This window comes from Zalophus californianus, chromosome 7 (assembly GCF_009762305.2).
Source record: "Zalophus californianus isolate mZalCal1 chromosome 7, mZalCal1.pri.v2, whole genome shotgun sequence".
Lineage (NCBI taxonomy): Eukaryota > Metazoa > Chordata > Mammalia > Carnivora > Otariidae > Zalophus > Zalophus californianus.
Genome location: NC_045601.1, coordinates 108,205,726 through 108,228,909, shown reverse-complemented (window position 1 = coordinate 108,228,909; position 23,184 = coordinate 108,205,726). Strand labels below are relative to the sequence as shown.

The window sequence follows — 23,184 nt, the reverse complement described above, 5'->3', positions numbered from 1 at the left end:
TACTGTTAACAAAAGAAAGCAGGCCCCTAAATTTTATATAAAATGATCCCATCTGCGTAAATATACCAATGTGTGTGTGTGTGTGTGTGTGTGTGTGTCTGAACATATGTGTGAGTGCACAGAAAAGAATCTAGGAAGATACCTGTGAAAATGTTCATTGTGCATATTTCTAAAACGTAAAGACAGCTTTAACTTCCTACTAAATGTTTTACCAAGACCATATATTATTCCTATAAATTTTTAAAGCTATTTATATCGGAAAACAAATACACTGTATATGCACACACGCACACACAGCAGAAGCATGCAGCTGGTTACGGGAGACCCAAGCAAGACATCAGGGCCGGTGAAAGCTCGAAATATCCGCCCTCCTGGTGGGGGGCCAGACCTGCATTTTCACTCATGGATCAGCAATGCTGAGACAAGTAACAGAATGCGGTCTACAGGGTCCAGGAGAGCACATAGCACTCCTTCAGAAATCCTCCAAAAAGGAAATGAATCCAAAAAGGAAAACTCTATAAAAATCAAACCCACTTCACTGCCTCTATAAAGCAGTCTCAGAATTGTTTCATCCTCTGCGATTATTTTTAAATTACATTCGAATGTTCCAGAAAATGTAAAGCAAACCTAATATATAGAGCGAAGTATGTTGCGAATGAAAATTCACTTCACATGCAGGCAGCCTCATTCTCCTGTGCCGGCGTTCAAGAGGAAGTCGGGGTAACTGAATTCCACCCAGGACCCTGGGGCTGCTTCAGGCCGGTCTGTAGTCCCGCTGCCCTCCTCCTCCACGGTACCCACATACTCCGCATTCAGCCGCTCACGGAGAACACGTCCTCTGTCACCCACAAATCACCGAGGTGCCCTCAACAACACTGTGTACACCAAGCAAGGACCAGCTGTGGGCCCAGCACAGGGCCAGGTGCCATGAGGTGGAAAGAAAGGAAGTAAGACAAGACACCTGCCTTCAAGGAAGAACTAACACGCAAGAAACGCGGAAGAAAACAATTAGACTCGCTGCATGGAGCAGCACTGGATGTGTACTAAGAGTTCTGAGAACACAGAGGTAAATGTGGGCAAAGAGGCTTCGGAGAAGACAGCCGGCTGCAGTCAGCCTTGCTGAGCGCCGGAGGCCACAGTGTGCCCAGGAGACAGGAGCTGAGGGCTGGGGCTGGGGCTGAGACGAGGGAGCTGGGCCTCCAGCGCTGCCACTTCCCCTGCTCTACCTTCCAGGTGCCACACGTGTGCAGAGAGCCCCCCCAGAGAGGCCAGACTCTCCCTGGATGCAGAGCAGTTTCAACTCTATGTCACAGCCACTTTCACATCTTGGTTGAGTTTAGGAGCCAGGCAGACCCAGGGGAGGAGGAGAAGGAAGCACCTTCACATATATCTAGCTCCAAGGACTCTGGTCAAACCACAGAGACTCAGACTGCTGGTCTGGAAGGGCCTCTAATAGCAGAAATGCAAGCAGGGCTCGGGGCTTAGCTTGAAAGAACTAGGGAAGAAGGAGTGACGAAGGCAAAAAGAGAGGGAGAAACAGGCCCAATCAAGAACCTTGCAAAGGGAAAAGAAATAGGGATAGAGCTGGCCAGGGTAGGGAAGGGAGTAAGTGGCACCTAAAGTGACCAGCTGTCCTGGTTTGCCAAGGACAGAGGGGTGTCCCGGGACTCAGGACTTTCAGTATTGAATCTGGGGCAGCCCCAGGCAAACCGGGACGAGTTGGTCCACCCAGTGGTACCAATACCACTCAGGGATACTAAGGGGGTGCTGACCCCTTGGTGCTCTCTGCCCCCTCCTCTGTGGATCTGTCCTTACTCATCAGCAACCCCTAGGGCAATGGGAAGGATGAAGATGTCAACGCAGGGAGATGACCATGCGCCCTTCCTGGCTTGGGTCCTCTCATCTCCACCATGAAGATTTCTGAAGGGCTCCGGTAGAAAATTCTTTATTGTTGTTGAAATTAAAGCTAGAATTACAGCCACTATCCTTTACTCAACTGTTTCTCAGGCACTGAGCTCACCAGCCACCCGCAAGGGGAGGACACAGCACCCTGCCATTAGGGAAGTGCCTTATCTGTACTTGGAAATCAGAAGAAGGAGGGGTGGGCTCACCCAGCTCTCAAAACCATCCCCATCCAGTCTCCATCACCCTCTCCCCTCTCAGAGCTTCAGTCCCCATCTGTGTCTCCCCAAGACAGGGTTCCAAGAGGGTTCTGATCCATGGCCTCTGCCCACCCATGACATCCATTTATGCAGCAAGAACTTACTGAGCATTTACTATGGGCAGACACCCTTAGGGACTATAAAGAACACAAATAACAATAAGATACAGTCTCTGCCTCCCAAAAGGCAGAGAATGGTTGGGGGGGGGTTGGGGAGTGGGGTGGGAAGGTGGGGGTGGTATAGAGAAGGTGAGGATCATTTAATTAGTGAACATATATTTCCTTTGCTGTTAAAATGTGCCAAGAATTGTACTGGGGGAAGAGAGACAATAACCATCAATTGCATAAACCACTGTAAGTACAATGAGGGTGATGTGGGAGCCCTCAGGAAGAGCATCTATCCCAGGCACTGAACCAAATGCCAAATGGTCACCCACTTCACTTTAGCATGGAGGTAAGTGCTATGGAGGATTACACACACACACACACACACACACACACACACACACACACACTCAGAAAGTGGTAAGGCCAAGCACTGACCTCAGTTAACCAAATGATCCCAGACATAAAACCCATACATATGAAACAATTAGTGTATCACAGGACACAGGGTGAGGGGCGAATTGTAGAGTGCAGACCTTCAGTACCAAGAGAAACAGCTGAAGAAGGTCCAAAAAGCTGCCCAGAGGAAGTGGAAGTAAAATCGAAGATGAAATATTGATGGGGAAAGGGTTTTCTAAGCAGGGAGAAGCCAACAGGTACCTTCATTTTTCTCAGAAAGGAAAAGCAAATGTATAGTTACTCCTAAAAATGTTTCTAAGGGCCACACCTATTCACAGGTCTTTGGTTTAAGCAAATGAGGACCTTGCCAATAGTAACTTGCGCAAACATAAGTTTCATTAAAATGAAAAGATAGGCATCAAATCTAATTTCAGCTGAACTGAAATATACTTAATTTTGTAACTGCAGGTCCATGTACATACTTGCACGCACGCAGACACACAAACGTGCACAAACACACACACACACACACACACACACACACTACCCTTTGCTCCTTTCTGTCTCCTTTTTGTACGTCTATCCTCAAGCCGTCCAAACTCCATCTTTCCATTGGAAGAACCCCATAATTCAGGGAAAGAAAAACTGAATTACCAGGAACAATCTACAAATTAATGACTGAGAATTGACCAATGTGGTCAATTTTTTTTTTTTTGCTATAATGATATTCACGAAGTAGGAGCAGAAAGGTCACATTTGGTCTGATGGTACCCCAGTCAGTAAATAATAAGTTAACAACTATTGACTGTCTATTTAATGAAGAGCCCTGTGCTGGTGTTGGGGGAGTGGGAAGGAGGGGCTGGTGAGAGGGATCGGTAGAAAGAAGGCATGATACAGTGAAAAGAAATGGAAGACTCATTAGACAAGGAGTCTGGTCCTAGCTCTATCATTGACAAGGCCTTGGGTAAGCTGATCCCATGGTGAACTTCACCTCCTCATCCATGAACAGATCCCACCAACCTCTTAGGGTCATTTGCACTTCAAAGGAGAAAATGTAGGTGTACAGTGCTCAGAAAAGCAGAAGAATCTACATAATGCATCATGGGGGCTTGGAGGTACCTCCCTGACTTCACTACCCCATCGACTTTTCCAATAGTCCCCTGAATCTTCCAGGCAGCCAATCTGTCCCATCCCCTCCACATGGTACTGCTACAGGGAAACATAAGGTCCAAATTAAGCCAACCAGGGGCAACTGGACTCATTTCTACACCTTTGGTTGATCCATTAAGGATCTTGCCTCATACTTGATGAGGACAAGGGAACAGGCTGACCCGGGAACTATGGGCTGCCATTCTGAGGCTAGAAAGGGAGATCATGCCTGGGGAAGGAACCGACATTGAAGAAGAAACACTGGGTCCTGGGCACTTCATTTGCGCCCCTGGATAAAGCCTAACCTGAGGCCAGCATCTAGTCCTAGATTGAAGGCTGTCTAGGTTGGTTTTCAGTTAATCTGTCACCTAACAAAATGAGAGAAACTACGGCTAATGCAGTGTTATAAATGTCTCTAGTTCCTCACCAAATCCCTGTGGCTCCATAAACTACCCACGGAGCACTTCCTACCAAGTGTCTTCCTGCGCAGGGAACACATGAAAGGGCTCAGTCAAGGGACAAAATGAAGAAAGGCAATCATAAGCAATAAGACATAAGTGACTAGTGGGCCTGCCAATAATTCATTTGCTTCTTGTCTTCCAAGACCAGTGAGGGTGGGCGTGGTGGGAGAAGGAACTCTCCACGATAAGCTGAAGGACTGGAGCTTCTGTCTCAGCTCTATTTCTGCAAGCTTCCTCCAAATGTTTACCCATTCTCTTTTATGGTAACCACTGAAAAGCCCAAAGGAACAATACCAGCATCCTACTGATTTATTTTATATCTTAAAAAATTACTCAGGGCCTGCAGTACTGAGCTCATGTTCAAATTAAGTTTGCTGGAAATCTAATTTGGGATGAGTAATTTAATTTGGCTACTACAATTAAAAGTGGTGCAGTATTTGTGTTTTAGAGGAAAACCATATTAGATTCATCTAATCTTATTAGGTGAATATCACATTTAGATCACATTATATCTGGAACAGATATATACGGGATTGATTTCTTTCATAAATCACTCAGGAGACCAAAGGGACTAATCTTCTTCCCACTCCCCACACACCCATCCGACACAGGTCAGAACAGGTGATGAATGTCAACGAGGCCTTGTGGAGAACTCCACTGCAGAGCCCGGGAGATCACACATCCAAAACACCGCCTACAACAACCTCTCGAGTTCTGTTGATGAGCACACTGAGGGCTCAAGTGGACGAGTGACTTGCTCAGGGTCACAGTCAATGGCAGAGCGGAGACTCCGACTCAGCGCCCTGACCCCTACTTTGGCTCCTGCCATTCTACCACGTGTGTTTTTAATACAATCTAACATGAAAAACAGCTAGAGGGCCTCTGAGACCCTACTGAAAACCACGGAGTCCTTCAGATACCATCAACCTGCCCCCTACTGCTCTTAACTATCCTGGGAAGATAAAGAAGACAATCTCATCATCTCCGTGGGTAAAAACCCCAGTGCCCCAACTCCTCCTTCTTGAGTCCATTTTCTCGATGACTACTTTAAACTCCCTCACTTCAAGATAACTAAAATTTCACAGTGAGAACATTCAAACCATATGATGCGTCAGAAAAAAGAATCCGCTTTGCTTTTTAAAAATGTCATTAATCTCAGAAGTATGCTAACCGGGCAGATTCAGTGGGTATGACAGCGCACATCAGGTTTCAACTGTAGAGTTTAATCTTAAAAAATTAGGTCACAAAGCAAAAGCAAGGAAAGGGGAAGCTAGATAAAAATATTTATAACATGACAAGTTAATACATACAGCATAAAAATCTCTTATAAATGATTGAAAAGAAGATGGAACACTTCAAAATAAAAAATGGAAAAGGATGCAAAGAGGCAATTCACACACACACACACGCACACACAGATTACTGATGGCCTCATGAAAAAATGCTCAAAAGCATCATAAGGAAAGCTTACAAATTAAAACAGTGCACTACCTTGTTCAACAATCGAATTGGCAAAAAGCAAAACAATTCTAATGCCCATGATAGTCAAGAGTGCTCCGAAATAAGAATCCTCAGACACTACTGATAAAAGCATAAATAAGTCCACATTTCTGAAGGGCCATCTGGTAATATGCATCACCAGCCTCAACACTGAGCAAGTTCATTCCCAAGAATTTTCCCTGAGGAAATAATCAGAGGAATACTCAAAGATTTATGCACAAGGACATTTATAGCAGCACTACTCAGAATAATAAAAATCTAGGAAAACGTAACTGTACCATAACAGAAAAGTGGTTAAATCAATTATGATATATCAAAACAAGGAATAACACATAGACATTAAAACTCTTGTTTTTGAAAAAGATTCAAACACACAAAAGCTTACAAAATGATGCTAAGGGGGCGCCTGGATGGCTCAGTCAGTTAAGCGTCTGCCTTCAGCTCAGGTCATGATCTCAGGGGGTCCTGGGATCAAGCCCCATGTCAGGCTCCCTGCTCAGCGGGGCGTCTGCTTCTCCTTCTCCCTCTCCCTCTGCCCCTCCTCCCCTCGTGCTCGCTCTCTCAAATAAATAAAATCTTTAAAAAATGATGCTAAAATTCAAAACTCTTAATAGGGTGATTCCATCTTGTAAAAAAAGTATGTATCATATACATTATAAATGTAACAAATGGTGGCAGAGGGCGCCTGGGTGGCTCAGTTGGTTAGGCGACTGCCTTCGGCTCAGGTCATGATCCCGGAGTCCCGGGATCGAGTCCCGCGTCGGGCTCCCTGCTCGGCGAGGAGCCTGCTTCTCCCTCTGAACCTCTCCCCTCTCATGTGCACTCTCTCTCTCATTCTTGCTCTCTCAAATAAATAAATCTTTAAAAGAAAATGGTGGCAGATTCAGCCAAATGTCCAACAAATATTCATGCTCTTTCCAGAGTGTAGCGTTTTCACTGGAAAGCTGGTACCCAGCCCGGGACTACATTTCCCAGCATCTCTTCTACTTAGGTGTATCTGTATGACTATTCCCACCAATGGAATATAGGCAGAAGTGACATGAAGCACTTTCAAGCTGAGGTGGTTAGTAAGTAACATGCCTTCTCGATGGATGCTCTCTTCCTCCAACCGCCAACTAGATGCAGAGGACCCCAAAGCCCCAGAGAATGGAAGAATCATAAGATGGAAGGACCCTGGGCCCCTGAATCACTCGTTGGAGGGCTGACAACCAATCAGAAGCACCTATGTTGATTAAGAAATAAACCTCTACTGTGTCAAGTTAAATTTGGGGTTTTAACTGTTTCATCAGCAAGTGTTACTTTAACTAATATATGCATATAGAAGAATTACTGAAAGGTAAATTACCAAATTTTACCCAATGCACTGCATGACAGACAAATTATAGGTAAATTTTTTTTAAAATGTATTCTTGGGGCACCTGGCTGGCTCAGTCAGTTAAGCGTCTGCCTTTGGTTCAGGTCATGATCACAGCTCCTGAGATCGAGGCCTGCATCGGGCTCCTTGCTCAGCAGGAAGCCTGCTTCTCCCTCTCCCTCTGCCTGCCACCTCCCCCCGCTTGTGTTCTCTCTCGCTCTGTCAAATAAAAAATAGAACCTTTAAAATAAATAAATAAATTAATAAAATAAAATAAAAATAAAAATGTATCCTTTCCACCACAAACATCTTATTTAATAACAAATAAAGATATTAAAATAAAAAAGCAAACTTTAGAGGGCAATGCTATATAATGAAACCCCTCAGTAAAATATTGAGTAATACAAAAATAAAAATGTAGAAAATTACAAAGGCTCAAAGGACAAAAAAAACTAGATTTACAACTTTTAAAAATCTACTAAAATAATTCCAGACAAATGATTGTTCAAAAATGACCTAAAGTTAAATGACAAACAACAAACTAGGAAGAAAAACTGCAATTTATACACCATAGGAAATATCAGTGTCCTTTAATATGTGAAGAGCCCTTATGAATCAGTAAGTGGGGGGGTAAATAGAATAATTGGGGGGGAAGATATAAACACCTAGTCATAAAATAAGAAATACTGATGTACACTTACAGAAAGATTTTCAACTCACTGATAATTTAAAAAATGCAAATTAAAATAAGATATTCTTTATCCCTCTACCAGATTGACAAACATTTAAAATATTGTAACTATAGCGCCCAATGTTGCTGAGATTATGATGAAGTGGGTAATCGTATATGCTACAGGAGGAAGTTCAAAATGGTATCAAATTTCCAACAAGTAGTCTGCCATGATAGAGAAAAAAACCATAAAAACTCTTGGATTTTCTAGATATTTCTCAGAAGAAATAAGTATGCAGAATTGTTTGAAAAGGTAAAACAAAATGAAACAACTTAGATATCCAGTCCAAAGGACTGGTTAGATCAATAAATTATGGCATGTGTGTGTGTTTTCACATATTAGAATAATACACAGCCATAATATTAAGTTATGAGGAAGATCTAAATGTACTAAAGCACAAGAGTGTCCACAATATAAAAAGCAGGATACAAAACAATATAGATAGTATAATTTCTTGTTTAAAGGTGTGTACGTATAGGAGTTTACATTGTAAATGCCTAAGGAGAGTATAGAAGGATTCTTATAAAAATGTTGATAGTAGTTATTCCAGGGGGTGGGAATGTGGGTGACTTTCATTTCCTTCTTTATGCTTTTCTATACTTTATACATTTTCAGCTGTGAATATGTATTACTCTTATTTATATTTTATTATGAAAAATTCTAAACATATATACAAAAGTAGCAAGAACGTATGTATTCACTGCCCAGCTTCAATTATCATACATGGCCTTGTTTCATCTATACCCCACTATGGCCCCTACACCTGGATTATTTTAACATAAACCCTGGATATATCATTCATCCATAAATACCCCCAAAATATGGACTTCTTATATTTAATATATTTAAACTCTCCACTGAATTATTTTAAAGTAAATATCTGATATTTTATTTGTTCATAAACACTACAGCACATATCTTTAAAATATAACCATAAGTAACAATGTCACACCTAAACCTTAATAATTTTGCAATATCAAATATCCAATCAGTGTCCCAATTGTCTCATAAATGCCTTTTCACAGTTGGTTTGTTTAAATCAGGATCCAAACAAGATTTGCTTTGGTATTTGGTTGACACGTCATCTCTCAAGTCTTCTAAAATGTATTACATAGGGCTGCCCCTCCTTTTCCATGCCATTTTATTTGTGAGCAATGTATGGACATATGTCCCAAGAACTTCCTGACTACATCTTTATGTTATCTTTTAATATCTTCCTCTATCCCTTGTATTTTGTTTCAACCGAGGTTTAGTTCTAGTGTCTGCTTGACTTCAGGTTCCACTAAATTTTTGTAAGACTATCTCAAATCACTGTATTATTTTTGTAACCAGACAAAACAGTAAGCTAAAAAAATGTTTTAAAGGAACCCAAAGAAATGCCAGCCTTTCTAATTAATCCATTTCAGCAATGCAGTAAACTCAGTATCCAAGAGATTTTTTTCAGAATACAGGCTAGGTCAAGACTTTCTCACACAAGAAAGATGCTCAGTGACTGTTCATGGATGCGTTTACTTTTCCAAATACATTCCTTTTACATTTCAAGTCCGTCTTGGGGCACCTGGGGCTCAGTCACTTATACATCTGTCTTTGGCTCAGGTCATAATCCTGGGGTCCTGGGATCGAGCCCCGTGTGGGGCTCCCTGCTCCACAGAGATCCTGCTTTTCCCTCTGCCCCTCCCCCCACTTTGCGTGCGTGCACACCCTCTCTCTCTCAAATAAATAAAATCCTTGAAATCAATCAATCAATCAATCAATCCTTTTGCCTCAGTGGTGAAGTCTATCACTCTCTGAGCAAAGGTACTCACTCCACTGGAAGCTTAAGTCATCCTATAATTGCAGAACTCTTCTTCAATTTTCCTTTCTTTTTAAAAAAATGTAACGTAAGCACATACAGGCATACCCCAGAGATACTGTGGAACTGATCAGTTCCAGATCACTGCAATAAAGTGAATGTAGCAATAAAGTGCTTCAAATGAATTTTTCGTTTCTCGGTGCATATAAAAGTTATGTTTATACTATGCTGTAGTCCATTAAATGTTCAATAGCATTATGTCTAAAAAATATAATGTACATAACTTAATTTAAATACTTTATTGCTGGGGTGCCTGAGTGGCGCAGTCGGTCAGTTGAGCATCTGACTCTTGGTTTCGGCTCGGGTCATGATCTCAGGGTCATGATCTTGGGGTTGTGAGATGGAACGCCACGTTGGGCTCCTAGCTCAGTATGGAGTCTGAATAAAAGACTCTCTCTCCCTCTCCCTCTGCCCCTCCCCCCTCAAATAAATAAATCTTTTAAAAAATAAAATAAAATACTTTATTGCTAAAAGAAGCAAACCGTCATCTAAGCTTTCAGTGAATTATCATCGTTTTGCTGGAGGAGGGTCCTGCCTCGATGCTGGTGGCTGCTGACTGATCAGGGTAGTGGTGGCTGAGGACTGGGGTGGCTGTGGCAGTTTCTTAAAATAAGACAACAGTGACATTTGCAGCATCATTTGGTTCTTCCTTTCAGAATGATTTCTCTGTAGCATGTGATGCCGTTTGATAGCATTTTACCCACCGAACTTGTTTCAAAATTGGGAGTTAATCCTCTCCCACCCTGCTGCTGCTTTATCAACTATGTTTACATAATATTCTAAATCCTTTGCTGTCAATTCAGCAGCATCTTCACCAGGTGTAGATTCCATCTCAAGAAACCACTTTCTGTGCTCGTCCACAGGAAGCAACTCCTCATCTATGAAAGTTTGATCATGAGACAAAAGAAATTCAGTCAACCTCCTCAGGCTCCAATAGTAACATCAAAGAACACGGACCACAGATCACCATCATAAATATAAACAGTCATGAATGAGTTTCAAGTACTGTGAGAATTACCCAAATGTGACCCGGTCACACAAAGTGAGAAAATGCTGTTGGAGAACTGGCACCGACACACCCCCTCAACGCAGGGTTGCCACAAAACGCTGCGAATCGCAATAAACTGAAGGACAGTAAAGCAAGGTATGCCTGTAAATGAAAATTTGGAAATGAAAGAAAATGAAAGACTGAACCATCCATAATTTCACTCCTCTAACACAGTCACTGTTACCTGTATGCTTTCTTCCCATCTTTATGAGGGATACAGATTTTGTACATAATTGTACTCAGTGAATATGGGTTTTAATACCCCTTTGTTAAATTAACACTACATACATTAAAAATACTTGCAGCTTTTTTTTAAAAGATTTTATTTATTTATTTGACAGAGAGAGATACAGTGAGAGAGGGAACACAAGCAGGGGGAGTGGGAGAGGGAGAAGCAGGCTTCCCGCGGAGCAGGGAGCCCGAGTGGGGCTCGATCCCAGGAACCTGGGATCATGACCTGAGCCGAAGGCAGACGCTTAACGACTGAGCCACCCAGGCACCCCCAAAATACTTGTAGCTTATGTTAAGGTATAGAAGGGGAAGCCTGGGTGGCTCAGTCGGTTCAGTGTCTGCCTTTGGCTCAGGTCATGAACCCAGCGTCCTGGGGTAGAGCCCCACATTGGGCTCCCTGCTCAGCAGGAAGTCTGCTTCTCCCTCTCCCTCTGCGCCTCACCCCACTCATGCTCTCTCTCTCTTTCTCAAATAAATAAAACCTTTAGAAAATAAATTTAAAGAGAGCAATAGGGGCGCCTGGGTGGCTCAGTCGTTAAGCGTCTGCCTTCGGCTCAGGTCATGATCCCGGGATCCTGGGATCGAGCCCCACATCGGGCTCCCTGCTCAGCGGGAGGCCTGCTTCTCCCTCTCCCTCTCCCGCTTGTGTTCCTTCTCACTGTGTCTCTCTCTGTCAAATAAATAAATAAAATCTTTAAAAAAAATAAAAATAAAGAGAGCAATAATATATATACCTATGTCCCTAGGCCAGCTTGAGAAAGAGAACTTTACCACCGCCTAGATAGCTCCCACAGGCTCCTCCCTCATCCTCTTCAATCCTCCCCACCACTAGCCTGGATTTTTGTCTACACTTGCTTGTTCTTATAGGGTTTGCCACATGCATGTGGATGTCTAAACACTCTATCACTAGTTCTGTATGTATCTGAACTTTACATAATTGGGATCAAGTTGCTATTCTGCAACTTGATTTTTTTTTTATGTTTTCATTTTAATTCCAGTTAGTTAACATACAGTATTATATTAGTTTCAGGTATACGATATGGTGATTTAACAGTTCCATACATCACCTGTGCTCATCGTGATAAGTGCACTCCCTCATCCCCATCACCTATTTAACCCATCCTCCTAACCACCTCCCCTCTGGTAACCAGGAGTTTGTTCTCTCTAGTTGAGTGTGTTTCTTGATTTCTCGTTCAATCTCTCTTTTTCCCTTGGATCATTTGTGTTTTTCCTTAAATTCCACATATGACTGAAATTATATGGTATTTGTCTTTCTCTGACTGCCTTATTTCACTTAGCATTATACTTTCTAGCTCCATCCATGTCACAGAATAGAAAACCCAGAAGTGAACCCACAACTGTATGGTCAATTACTCCTCAACAAAACAGGAAAGAATATCCAATGGGAAAAAGACAGTCTCTTCAAGAAAAGGTGTTGGGAAAACTGGACAGCAACATGCAAAAGCAAGAAATCACACCACCTTATTACATTATACACAAAAATAAATTTAAATTGGATTAAAGACCTAAATGTGAGACCTGAAACCATAAAAATCTCGCTAAGAGTACACAGGCAAGTAACCTGTTTGACATCAGCCATAGCAACTTTTTTTCTAAACAGGTCACCTGAGGCAAGAGAAACAAATGCAACTTGCTTTTTTACTTAACAGTTGTGTTCCTGAGACCCTTCTCTGTTGTCATAGGCAGCTATGGGTCATTCAATTTAATTGCGCAGCTATATAGCTGTATTCCATAGTGAAACTACACCACAATTTATACTGCAATTCCTATACATAAAATTATACTGTAAATATCATGTCACACTACTACATATCTTCAAAATAATTGTTAATTATAGTACAGTATTATGCTGAGAGAAGAATATTTTATTTTATAGTTACCCAACAGTTGGACATTAATTTTGTGTGTGTGTGTCTACTTTGTAAATAACGCATCAAGGAGCATCTTTGTCTAAATAGCTTAAGTATAGTGTATTATTTCTTTCACGGAGGTAATGTGGGAAGATGGTCCACAGAAGTGGTATTACTGGATCAAAATGTATGAATAAATAATATGGCTCTTTAATATATTGTATAACCGTTTCACGATATTGCAATACCACTAGAATTGGGGATTACCATTAAAAATGTATTCTTTGGCTAATATGTTAAAATAGTATTTTGCTGGCATTTTAATCTACATACCTCTTATTACAAAATTGACCATTTCCCATATATTTGTATGGTACTGTATGTAGTCATCTATTCAAGTGTTCCAGCAAGGTTTTAATTTTTGTAATTAGTTCTTTTTATTTGTTTGAGCTTGTCACAAAATAAAGATACTAATTCTGTCATGTTACTGCAGATCTTTTCCCAATCTACTGTTACCCCACTGGTTTTTTACATGAAGAAATCTTTGATTTTTTTTTTCCTGTAGTTTGACTATTCTTTTCCTGTTCGAGTGTTTTTCTTTTGTTTCTAAGCAATACTCAATTCTATAGATTTCCTATGCCTCTACATTTTGCACTTAATTGTTTAATCAATATGTAATTCATTTGGTGAAGTCAGAATGATTTTTTCCAAATTGCTAACTATGCATCAAAATTATTTATTGAATAATCTTTCCTTCCCCACTGATTTCTGATGACTTCTTTTTATGATTTATCAAATTATTTATGCAAGGATCTGCTTCTGAACTGTCCTGGTTCACTTACCTACTTCCTCCTCTTATGCCGGCATCACAGTGTTTTAATTACAAAGACTTCATTATGCACTTGAATATCTGGTAGTGCTATATACTGTAATATCCAATAGATCTAACTCCCTTCTCCTGTAGCCATTTCCAGAATTCCCCTGAGGTACTCATCTACTTATTTTTCCATATAGACTGAAAACCATCTTGTGAAATTTTAAAAATCCTGATGGGACTTTGAGAAGAATGGCATTACACTCATGAACTGATTTCAGAAGTATCCAAAGCCTTAGTTGTTTGGTTTTTTTTCTTAAAATTTTACTTATATTTATTTTAGAGAGAGAGAGCATGTGGAGAGAAGCGGGGGTAGGTAGGGGCAATGGGAGAGGGAGACAGAGAATCTCAAGCAGACGCCACACTGAGCGTGGAGCCTGACACGGGGCTTGATCTCAAGACCATGAGATCATGACCGGAGCCAAAATCAAGAATCAGATGCTTAACCTACTGAGCCATCCAGGTGCCCCTCCAAATCCTTAGTTTTTATCTCACCGTCTAGAAGTAATCTCTTTAAGTCTTCTTGATCTACAACGAAGCAATCTGTAATGATAATTTTATCTTTTTACAGTATTTAGTCTCTAAAGTTACTACTTTCATAACTTTCTACATTTGCTTTTTGTTTTGATCTTAGCCATATCCCATAATGCCTTTATTGGGGCCCCCCAAAAGTATAATGACAGTGGGCTGTATGAACTCAATCTTCCTTATCATATAAAGGAATGGTCATTTTATATACTTGTTTTTAAGCGGTTTGTAAAACTTAGAAGTTGAACTGACTGAATGTTCTTCTGGAATTAATGAGATTATTGCATATTTTTACTTAAATAATTTATGTGAATCAAATGAAAATCTATGTATATGAAGCCATTCCTGCATTCCATAACCTACTTGGGTATGGTGGAACATTCATATACCCTATTGTTGAAATCAACTCACTAGAATTTTATCTAAAATTTTTACATTCCTGAGAGAGACTGGTATACAGCCTCCCTCGGGGGGCTTGCCAGATTTGTTATCAGGGTCATGTTTGCTTGAAAAAAGAATCTGGAAGTTTTCCATCTTTTTTCTAAATCCTGGAACAGTTTATATAACACAGAAATTATCTGTTCCTTGAAAGTTTTAAAAGAACTTTCAAAGGCCTTTTTATATTTTAAAATATTGCACCTGGCACAGGTTTCTGTGTGTGTGTGTGTGTGTGCATCCACGTGTGCCTGTGTCCATGTGGACATTACCATATTTGTATACATTTCAAATGACAGTAAGATATTGATCTCTAATGGAACAGGGAACAGTTTTAGGATAGTTTACTGCTTTCCTTTCCCCATGAAAAAGAAGTAAGTGCCCAAGAGGATAAAGTGCTAAGAAATAACCCATTTTCCCAGGCTTTCATTCTAAGAACCTCCTTTTTAGAGGCCCAGAAGGGAGGTTATAGATGGTGGTCAGGGAATACTGAATGCTGACCCATCCACACTTCACTGAGGCTGACCAAGTCTGGCATCCACAACTTTACCACTGACATTTGGACTTAGGAAATCCAAGATCTGAAAAGAAAAGGGGATCACTGGTCTACCTAGGTCACCTTGAATTCTGTGGTAAAGGTCTTCCACCAATTTTGTAATCCACCAAGCCACCTGTAGGACACTGTACCTAGTCCAAAGCAATAATTCTAAGGCTTTCTCTACTTACTGCAGGGCTACTGGACCAATGACCCTGCAAGCACTTCAAGGGAGCCACAAATAAAGATTCTGAATTAATATGCACAGAAACTTTGTGTCCATTCGAACCCCCCCAACCCAAATTCATGTGTTGGAATCCTAGCCCCCAATCTGATAGTATTAGGAGGTGGGGCCTCTGGGAATCAACTTGGTTAAGATGAGTCACAAGGGTGGAGCCCCCCTGATGGGATTAGTGTCCTTATAAGAATAAGAGTCTCCAGAGCTTCCTCTTTTCACAAGGGCACAAAGAAGAGGTCAAGGGAGCACACAGCAAGATGGCGGCCACCTACAAGCCAACATTAAGAGGTCTCAGAATGAAACCTGCCTTGCCAACACCTTGATCTTAGACTTCCCAGCCTTCAGAACTGTTAGAAATAAATTTCTATTTTAAGCCACCCAGTCTGTCGTATTTTGTTATGGCAGCCCAAGCTGACTAAAGCAAGAGGGCTGTGGTAGTGTCTGTCCAAAAGAACACTGAGCTATGGCTGTACACACTGAACAGCCTGCTGTAGAGAGAGACACCCGAATAGAAACAAGCGGTAAGGAGTCTGAAGGAAGGCGGAGTGTCTACGAGAACAGGCGAGGACTGTGCTGTAGGAGCACATGTGAGAATATAAACAGGACTCAAACAGTGACACGGTGCCCAAGAATGAGGCTGTGAACAGGGCAGGAACTGCATATGTGGTGTGCTGCAGAACGGTCTGCTTTTTCTTGAGAAAGACACATCTTAGTTCATGTCCTTGTTCAAAGAGGATCCATGAAATGTTAGAGGTCAATGACACATTAGGATTAGGTTACCTTTTGTGAGTCAAGGTGATGAGCATTCAAATAGCCTGGCAGGAAGGCATGGATCTCAAAACCCTCTTTGGCACTACGATTCCATAATTCCATTCAGGATTTCACACAAGCACGCAAGCAGTTTTTTCTCCCCCCCAACAATGACATAGAAGTTGTTTTCACACCAGTCATGGCCTCACACAGAAGCTTAATCCCTGGCTGGAAGGCAAAACATGTTTGTGGCAAAGCCAAGCAAGCATGTGAAGTGAAGCAGAATGAGGAATGTTTTATTACTGGTTTGGATGCCAGGGGTGGTTGGGTGTATGTTGGGGTTTTTTAATGACTCCAAAAGACATCTTTAAAAGTCATACTCTGTTGGCAGCTCCAAGATGCAATTGTTACTACAAGTATTAACGCTTACCAGCGACTGACTGATGCACACACTGATTTTCTCACAAGCACCCTTTCCTTTCTGGGGCTTTTCACCAAATTAAGTTCTCTCTTTCTCTCCTTCCCTCTCCCCTACCCCCTCCTGTATGAGTGTGTGTGTGCTTTCCCACACATAGAGGCATATACCACACAACTGAAGGCCAAATCCAACTAAACATTTATCAATTTTAGGGTCAAACTGTGGAAAAAGAAAAACTCTTGATATACTTTTAATCTGAACGACTTAGGTACTGCAAGATTTTCTTTCTACTGGTAGAAAATTATACTAACAATTCTAAGTTAATGACTTGAGAGTAAACAGTTCCTTCTTTGTAAAATGAATTGGATTCAGGACTTGTGTTCAAGTGAATTTCTCCTCCTTTAAGTCAAAAAAAGACATGACTTAAGAGAACTCCTAGGCTCTAAGAGAATCTTCAAAAAAGTAGGATTTTCCCCCTTACACTGCACATTAAGTAAATACCTCCCCATCTCCCCAGTGCTTGCTATCCACAGATTGGCAGTGCAGGGCCCAAATATGATGTAGTTTTTACAGGTGATATCAGAAAAAAAAAACGTTCCTTTCTTGTATGATAATTGTGGTAATGTTAGATACTTCAAAACATCCTTGCACTAAGGATGGCAAAATAAGATCTTGGTAGCCCTAGGCCAATCCCTCCCAATTTTTTTGACAGTTTCTTCATCCAAGTAATCTATGTATGAGAACCACTTGTCTGACACAAGGAATTTAGGGTCAATCATCTAGTTATTACTAGTTCTCATCTAGTTATCACAATAGTGACCATCCTCAGGGCCAACAAACAACCTATAGAAAATTTAAGACTAATTGTAGTCAATATGCAGGGGAGAGAGTATGAAAACTTTTAAGGCCTATAAACTTGTGGTCTATAAGTTCCTGGTTGTTCTGCAAGTTTTTCCTCTATCTGCAGGCCCCTCACTGCACCCTATCCACCCCTCACTACCAAGTTATCTCCTTCTGGTTTTGAAACTCAGGTGCTTTTAAAGCTTGAGGGTACCATTAATCTGGGAACCCCCAAATCAAGACATTTCACCCTGCTGAGATTCTGAGAGGTCGGCCTTATGGTACCAAAGGCTTTACAGAACAATTCACAGCATTTTGTCAGTTAAAATTCAACTGAAATGAATGCCCAAGACTAGCTTCTTGCTACTGCAGCATCTCACCCGATCTAAGTGATCCTAAAATCCATCTACCCAGAAAAGCCCAACGGCATGGTTGGTTTGGGAAGCCAAAGCTGAGGAGGGCCACTTGCTCTTTCCAGAGCCTCCAAACTGAGAACAAAGGCAAGAAAATCAGCTGGGATACGTCATAACAGGCCTTCAACTATTTATAAAACTTTTCAACTAAGAATATGTTAATAAGTGACTGTAAAATGAAAATCCCCTTTTTTACAGGGATTCTATCTACCTTTAACTTAACTGTATGCTACCTAAAATTTTCTTTTATTAGATTTCCCCCAAAATGAATTCTAAAATAAATACCATTCCAGAGGAAAAAAAATCCATAAACACTAAATTTTTTAATACCTTGACTTACCTCATCTCTAACTAAACTATTCAGTGACAATAACATATCTGTTGTGAAGAGAGTTAATTTCCTAGATTATATGTGCACATAAACACATAAATGTGACAATATTTTGAGATATAGGATGCTAATAAAGGTAACATTTATTGGGCCAGCTACTGGGACACTGGGCACTTTACTCGGATTACCTCAGTTAATCCTCACAACAAACCTATAAAGTAAGTGCTATTCTTACTCCCATTTTATAGATAAGGTTTAAATGAGAAGACTCATTAACGTAATTTAATCTTCACTAACCCAGAATTTGAGTTCAGTGTTTACTCTGGCTATAAAAAGGTTGAATAAGCATATGAGAAATTAAGCAGAATTGTAGAAAGCATGGTTAACCTACTAGAAGAGCGTCTGTTTTCAGACATACTGAAAAGCAGATGCTAATTGCAAGCCTTCCAGCAGGAACTGTTTGGGAAGGTTCTGTCTGAAATTATGCTACCAGAGTTAAGATTCAGACTTTCACTAGTTAAAAGCAGGTTTCCTCTCACTGTTACTTCCAAATTAGGAGGTTTCTATAGATGATACAGTACAGTGGAGGTCAGGTACCCATTTCCCTCCTCCCCCAGCAATACTCGGTTCTGTTCCCTCATCCTCTCCTCCCAGCCCCGGTGCTTTAGGGAAAGCTTACGCACTCCCCCAGGAGAGGGATAGACCAATCAGAAAAACCTCCCGTCCCTGCCAATCAAAAGACGGCTTTCACCTGACTACTGGGATTGGCTGAGGAATGAACACGTGGCTTAACTCCGGGCAATGAAATGCCAGGGTTGGCTTGCAGGGGATGGAATTCTGGGAAAGATACTTTCTCAGTCTTTTAAGGAGTTACTGGCAGGGATGCTTCTTTCCTTCTGGCCAGAGGGATGCAACTATGAGCCGAGGAACTTCCGCAGCCATTCTGCCTCCCTGAGGATGAACTGACATCATGGAAGAGTGACAGAGAGACGGAAAGAAACCGGATGGCTGATGTCATGTTGAGCTATTTCACACCCACAATGCAGTCCATCCCATCCCTGAACTTTGCAGGTACACGGGTTGATTAATTAATTCCCTGTGCTGTGGGAGCCCCTTTGAGTTGGGTTTTATGATGGTCACAACCCCAGAGGATCCAAACTGATAAATGAGAAAAAAAAGCCTTAACTGACAGCTTTCTCTCCATGTGCTTGGATTTTACTTGACACTGTTTCTAAACTGTCTGAAGTAGTTTTGTGTTGGTTTTTTCCTTAAAATGTAACAGGTTTTCAAGAAACACTTTCAAGAATTCATGAGTGGCCTTGGGCAAGTCACTTGACTTTCCTGGGTCTTTCCAACTGTAAAAAGGATGAAGTTTGACTAGAGGATTTTTGTTGCTCCTCCCAGCCCTTACAGCCAACAGTTCTATGTGGCTGACCCAATAATGCAAAGTTTCACTTACTCCACCAAACAAAAACCCCTCTTTAGATAGAAACATCCTTTGCAATATAATTCAAGCAATCTGCATCTCTTGCTTGGTCAGCTATTTCCCATTTGCACCCCTATATCCCCCCTTCTGCAATCAGCTCGGTGCCCCCCAAGGGTCTGATCTCTGTGGACAGCATCAGTATGGCTCCCTGCCTTCTAGCTTCTGGCTGAGTGTGCCTAATGGGAGGCGCCATCAGGAGATGGGAGAAATGAAAAGGGAGTTCGGTAGAATATTTATTCTCTTGGCTCTTTCCCAGCTGTGTTGCTGAAGGTTGACTGCATCCTTCCACCAGAGAGAGCCTTTCCATGGAGCTTCTCTTTCCAGTTCTAATAACCAATCCTTCCCTCTTTCTTTCAGGACTAGGCATGGTAACAGCTCCCCGATACTGCTAGCCCTGGGATACTTCCACATCCTGTGATGGGTTCTCTTAACCCTGCCTACACCACTATAAACAGTCCCTTCAGGACAGTCTTTTGGATGACTCCATTTGAATACACCATCTGTTTCTTACTGGAAACCCAAGACACGATAGCTTAAAAATTAAATCAAAATCAAGCACAACAAAAAAGAAAACAGAAGCAATCAACTTTGAGTCTCACATAAAAGAGATGAAAAGTGTGGCCCTTGCCAAGAAAAACAACCTGCACATACCAAGAGAATCAAATTAGACACCCACCACCCTCCTTTCCCCGCTGTCACTGAGAATTGTGGAAAACAGCCATCCCTTGCTACACCAGGGTTTAAACATTAAAAAAAAAAAAAAAAAGTCTGTGTATACACAAACTTACCGATGCTTCAGACAACTTCTGAGGGGGCCTGGCAGGGGAAATCCCAGCCATGTGCCCATTTTCTAGAGGAACAAACTGAGCATGAAAGAGAACACAGGGCTAGAGCTGATTTAAAAACAAAACAAAACAAAACAAAAAACAAACAAAAAGACCACTAGAAATGTCCCAGGGCCAGTTCAAAGGCTCCTTGGTCCAAGACTCTGCCTCTTACAGACTCTGGGGGGTTTCTCATAAGCAGCCTTCTGTACTACCAATTCTCCAGAGAGGTCTAATCCCCCCTGAACACATCTAGAGCTACCATCCATGAATGTCCTTTGGCTCCTTCATATTCACAACTCTGCAAAGTCAAGAGAGATAAGGCACAATGCCCTCAGCCCCGTTCTGAGTGATGCTGAATGCCAGTATGTGGATCCACTACCGCTGACCATTTCCCAAAGAAACTTGCCCAGCAAGTTATGGGTATCCAGGCCCACAGCAGCCTTTCTCCCCTTCTCGGGGCATTTTCCATTCCATAGATATCCAAAAAATGCTTTCAAGGACCCCTTCATCACAAAACATTACACAGCAGCTACCTGTTTCAGGATTAAGAGGCTTAATTGTTCAGGGTTGTCCTGCTTCCATGTCTTCCTCCTTCAGTATCCGAGAGAGCCAGGGCCTGTAGGAGTGACCCAAAAAGCACATTCAGGATATTTGGCTTCAACATGGGAAAGATCCTATCGTTCAGGAGAGACTGGAGAAGCAGCCAAGGGTGGAGCCCTGAAGAATCCAACAGCGGATGGACCGGCCCAGGAGGAGGCCCCTGAAAGGCTGCTAAGGAAGGTCCCCAAGTGAGAAGAGAATGTAGGAGAGAAAGTCACCCAATGCCATTCTAGTTCCTCAGGCCTGAAACCCAGGAGTCACCGTGACTCCCCTCTTTCCCTCACACTCTACATCCAGTCTACCAACCAGCAAATGATGTCAGAGGATTCTTCAAAATACATCCAGACTCACTCCTTCTCATTTACCTCCACCACCACCACTTTGGTCCAAGCCAGCGGCTTCTCTCCTTGGATTATTGCAATGACTTCCTAACTGGTCTCCCTACTTCCATCCTTCTTTGCCTTTCTAGAATCCACCTATTATGGGGACTGAATTGTGTTATGAGTTGGACTGCATCTCCCCCAAATTCCTTTGTTGAAGTCCTAACCCCCAGTACCTCAGAATATGACGGTATTTGGGAACAGGGTCATCGTGGATGTAATTAGCTGTTGAGATGAGGTCATCCTGGAGTAGGGTGGGTCTCTAACCAGTATGACTGGCATCCTTATAAAAAGGGGAAATTAGGAAGCACGCACTCACACGGGGAGTACCCCCCTGTGTGAAGATTGGAGTTCTGCTGCCACAAGCCCAGGGGCTACCAGAAGCTGGGAGGCGGGCCAGAAACAGATCCTTCCCTAGCACCTTCAGAGGGAGGGAGGCCCTGTGGACACCTTGATCTCGGGACTCCTGGCCTCCAGAACTGTGAGAAAATACACTTCTGCTATTTAAGCCACCCGGTTTGTGGTACTTTGTTATGGCAGCCCGAGCTGACTAATAGACCATGCTCCCCACAACAGCCTCAGTGATCATTTAAAAATCACTCTTCTGCTCAAAAGACTCCTATAGTGTTTCATCTCTCTCAAAATAAAAGACAAAGTCCTTGAAATGACCTTCGGGGTCCACATGACCTGGCCCAGCCTCTTCCTTGACCTTTTCTTCTACTCTGCCCTTCTCCAATTTCCTCTAGCTAGAATGGGTTCCTCAAACATCATCCCAAAGCAGGCTCCTCCCTCAAGACCTCTGCACTTGCTCTCCCCTCTGCCCGGAACACTCTTCTCCCCGGGCATCCTTTACTTTCTTCAGGTTCCAGTGACAATGTCACTTTCTCAGTGAGACCCTCCCCCACAACCCCAGCACCCTTCCTATTCCCCTTCCCCATTGTATTGTTCTTTGTAGCATTTATCAGCACCTGACATTTGTTTATATTTTTTATCTTCTTCCCTCACACTGGTCTACAAACTCCCTACAAATAAGGGGCATGGTATTATGGTAATGTCCCAGGGCCTGGAACATAGTAGGTGCTCAAGAAATAGTTTCTGAGAGATTTATTTGTGGAATGAAAGAAGCCAAGAGAACTCAGAGGTGCAAAAAGGAGGAAGTTGTCCAATGTCAAAAGTAGCAAAGAGTCCAGAAAGATAAGGAGTGAAGTGTCCATTGGGTGTGGCAAAATGGAGGCCACAGGTGACCTGACAGGAGGCAGTTCCTGTGGAAGGCGGGAGCCCTCTTGCAGCAAATCAAACTAGGTCCCTTCCCTGGGCCCAGCACACCTCCCACAGGCAGAAAGCAGCCCGAATGGGCTGTGTCAACTAAGGAGCCAAACCTGAGGGCAGATTCTTTCCAGACACCTGTCTCTAAGGGTAAGAGAAAAGGGAATGAGAACTAGAGAGGGTGAAAGTTTGAGGTTTGGCTTCAGCCAGCTGACCGAAGGGGGTGAGGTCCCAGGAGCTACAGGAGATGGGGAGGACTCATGTACAGGAAGAAGGTTCTCTCTGGCCAGGAGGAGGGATGCGTTCATCACTGAGTGGAAGGAAATCAGGTTGGGATGAGCCACAATGTCAGTACCCACAAGGGAGCGGAGGCAGGAACCTGAGTGGGCTCAAAGCTGAGC

General features: G+C 42.3%; 1 protein-coding gene across 4 annotated transcripts in view; it reads right to left on the bottom strand.

Annotated features, from left to right (window-relative positions):
* TRERF1 (transcriptional regulating factor 1) overlaps positions 1–23,184 on the bottom strand; it is a 198,317-nt gene that overhangs the window by 98,249 nt on the left and 76,884 nt on the right. For all 4 annotated transcript variants that reach the window (XM_027603026.2, XM_027603027.2, XM_027603028.2 and 1 more), the window contains exon 3: positions 21,071–21,153. The gene's annotated coding sequence lies outside the window, so the exon portion shown is untranslated. The remainder of the gene's footprint in view (positions 1–21,070; positions 21,154–23,184) is intronic.